We start from the raw sequence: 3,819 nt of genomic DNA on the forward strand, positions 1-3,819 counted from the left end.
AGCAGGTGGTTGATACCTGGTAAGCTCATGTGAGTAAAGACTACTTATTGCTTTCTGTGTGGCCTTCAAAATGTTTTTATCCTACTAAAATATGCCATACTTTGTGAGAGTCATTGCCTCTGTATGAGAAATCAGAATCATAGCCCCTGAACTAAATTCATGCCCCATGGAAATAATTACAATACAGCAAAATGAGCAGGAAGGAAAAGCCAGAGTTCTAAGTGTGCACCCTAAAAGAGGCCATGAAAGAGTCAGAAGCACAACCTTAGAACCAGGACAGCTATCTGGTGACGGCAGTCGAGGAGGCATGTTGGGAATCCTCTACTTTCATGAGATTTAGGAAAGCAAGAGGACATGAGAACAACATGTAGGCAGAGGCAGTGTAGGACCTTGGAGCCATGTTAATAAGTGAAGACAACTGTGTTCCCACTCTGGTCAGTGACTAATTGTGGGTACATCTTCACTATTTTCAAGCCACTCAAAGCTGCTGCCAAAAAATAAGCCCTTCCTACCCACTTACACTTTACCTGCTCTGAACTGGAAATGAGGCAGTGAGGGCCCTTCTAGGGTGGTCCAAGGACAGTAGAAGTAGATCACACACAGAGTGAGAGATGTTCCCAGAATGTCCTCACCATCACATTTCTTCTGAAAAGCAGAGATGTCCTGAGGTTCATTTAATGTTTATAAAATGTTTGGAGAGCCCCACATAGATGCACTGCATAGAAATGCAAAATATATTTTTACTTATTTAGTTGGCACCTTGGGCTGAGATTTTCAAAGCTGAGTCAAAAGGCCAACTTCCATTAAAATGAATGGGATTTAGAGGGCTCCAAATCTTTTATGACAACTTTGTAACATGCCAATCTACCCCTTTTTGCAAATCTCAGCCATAGTTTGGAAGCTCAGCCAAAGAACATAAGAGCATAAAAAATGCCATGCTTGGTCAGCCCAATGGTCCATCTAGCTCAGTATCCTGTCCCGAACAGTGGCAGAGGTGGATGCTATAGAGGAAGAGTTTTGAACTGATTAGACCCATTTCATTGTCACTTCCTGCAACTTCATTGATGTCAAAGGTCACGTGACATCACTTCCTGATGTGATACCGCTTCCTGTGAGGTCTTTGAATGTAGCTCGCTGGCCCACTAGGTGATAAAAGTTCATGATCCGGCCCCACATTCAAAAAGGTTGGACACCCCTGAAATACATGGTTTTCTCATCTTCAAAGTTCCAGATAAGACTAGTACATTCTAATACAGATGGCTAATAAATAATTGGATGTAGGAGAAACCTAAAATACATTAATTTCAACAAACAAATCAAGGTCCTCTTGGTATCCTGGAAAAATTAAAAGGAAAGACAAAACTGGGGAGAGCAAGTGCACATGACCATTTTGTCCACAAGTGAAGTTACTACCCAAAAATGAAATGTCTCCACCTTTGTATCTACAAATTCTCCACTGCAGCCTTAAAACTTTTAAGAGTTCAAATGATTTCATGTGGAAGAGAGAGTATATAAAGGCCCTTGAAATTGGCAGTCAATAAAGGACACCCTGCATGAAGCTGCTGCTTACATGCCAGCCAGTATTTATAGTCCAAAGGCAGACCTCAGAGAGTTGCTTCTCTGGTCCCATGTATCCTACAAACTCTGGGATCTACAAGAATCCACAAAGTGAGCTGTCAGAGAAGCAGGCAGACTTCCTTTGGAAATCAGATGGAACTGGCGCATTGTGAAACAAGTCACTATTGGCAAATGAATGTTTTCAAATGAAAATGCTTTCACCAGAAAATACTCGGTCTGGTCTACTTAGAAATGTTAATACTTGGCTAATTAGGGTCTTAACATGAAACAGGACACAGCATTTTTCCATCTTAGTTATTTCGCTCATATTTGTATGCCTTTCACAAAATGAAAGGCTCAAAGGTTTGGCCATATGTAGACAGTTCAAAAGGAAGAATAACATGTCCAACGTGGAAGTGTAGCATGAGGGACATTGTTTGGTTTGGAGGACTAATGTGGGTTTGAGAAGGCTAAAGAGGCAGATGTTGAGGCAGAATATATATATGATAAGGGTCTGATGGAAAAAATGTAGAGAGAGGAGGACTTTTAGGTGCTGAGGTGGTATGATGAGGTGTATTTGAATATGGCATTTAGTGATGATGAGCTTTTCAGTGCAAGCCTTAAGGCCACCCTTGTCTGCCTTTATAGTGCTCAGTCTCTTAGGGTTATTGGGGGAAGACATGACAAGACAACTCTAGTGATGCATAATGTCCTCCACTTAATGATGCTATATTTAATGCCTTCAGTCTCAGCATGTGGTGTTGCCTACATATTAGTGCATTTATGCTTTTAGGTACTAAGTTGGACTAGCTAATTTCTCATCCGCTGGTGCAAAGACTTCCAGATTACCTTCACGCTAGCTACGTTAAAACTCCTGCTGTTTGCTTTCCAAAAGGAGCTATCCACCCGAGACAGGAGTCTAGAACAGAGTTATGCATGTATTCACTGCCTTGCCCAGTGTTAGGAGAGGAGGAAATTTCTCAATGCTAGAGAATGGTGCTTTCATTGCTAAGGTTATTAGGTACATTTCAATTAAAAAAAAATGGGAGGAAAAACACGCAAATGAAGAGGAGTCTATATTTTGACAATAAATAGTGGCCTTTATTCATGAAGACTGCATCCCTGTTGAACCCTGTAGCCCTGCCAAGATGAAATGCATCAAATGAATAACCTCTTGCTTCAGTCAACTGAAACATCCTTTTGGATTGGCTGACTTTGGTAGAAACTATCCCATTTGACTAACCTAAGTTAAAATGCTCTTTTGAAATGGAAGCAAGGCCTATTTGAAGTTGCTTTTGTAGACCAATGCCTTCCCTTTTGGATCCAGGTCTCCATGCCACCACCTCTTTTCCCACAACCACAGCACACACAATACATTCAGGATTTGCTAAACATAGTCTTTATTCTGGGGGAGGATCCAGAGAATCACATGCTCATTTTGTGGGACATCCACCAAAAGGCAACTTTGACATTGAAGTGATGTGGAAAACTGGGGCTCATCAGAATAAAATCTGGGCCATCTTCAGGAAAGATGATTTAATTTTTAATCACCCATTTCTAAGTTTAGGGCAAACAAAAGGGAAGGGTTCATAACATATCATTGTAGTGCCTGTGTTGCCCAGACAGTTAAGCAAGCTGGAATGTTCTTGGAACGACATACTTGAAATAGCTTTCAGCTATTTGAAATGAGCATGGCCCTGTCTTTACTTGGTGCTGCACAGTAACCTTATTTTAGGAAAAGCCTTCCTTCTGTGGCCTCAGCTCACCAAAATAAAGGAAATTAAATAAAAAAATAAATTCTTAACCTTGGGATCAGCCATCATATCACCTCTTGCTGTAACTAAACTCTCATTGTAGAAAGGTTTATAGTCTTATCTTTGTTACTTGTTTTGGTGCTTGTTCTGTTTATTCCTATTTATTCTATTTATACTTTTTGAGGCTGGTCCGACGTGATTTGCTGTTTTTTCTTTTACGGACAACTCAACTCAAAAGCACACAGGCATGAATATGTGATTATTATAAATAGTAGGGAGAGATTTTAGAACAACTCTGCAGTCTTTACAGGATGGTGTGCATTCAGTTGCTCTCCAGTCTGCATACTCATATTATACAAACCAACTGTGTGTAGCTTACACTCACTGGATACCATCCTTAAATAGCCTCTGAAATGTGCAGCTCTCAGGGCCAAGGACAGGCTCCAGCAAGAGTAAAACCAGCCCAAGCAGGTCAAATATAGCCACAGGACTTTCCTTTTATACACAC

This window comes from Alligator sinensis, unplaced genomic scaffold (assembly GCF_000455745.1).
Source record: "Alligator sinensis unplaced genomic scaffold, ASM45574v1 scaffold609_2, whole genome shotgun sequence".
In the NCBI taxonomy this organism is placed as follows: domain Eukaryota; kingdom Metazoa; phylum Chordata; order Crocodylia; family Alligatoridae; genus Alligator; species Alligator sinensis.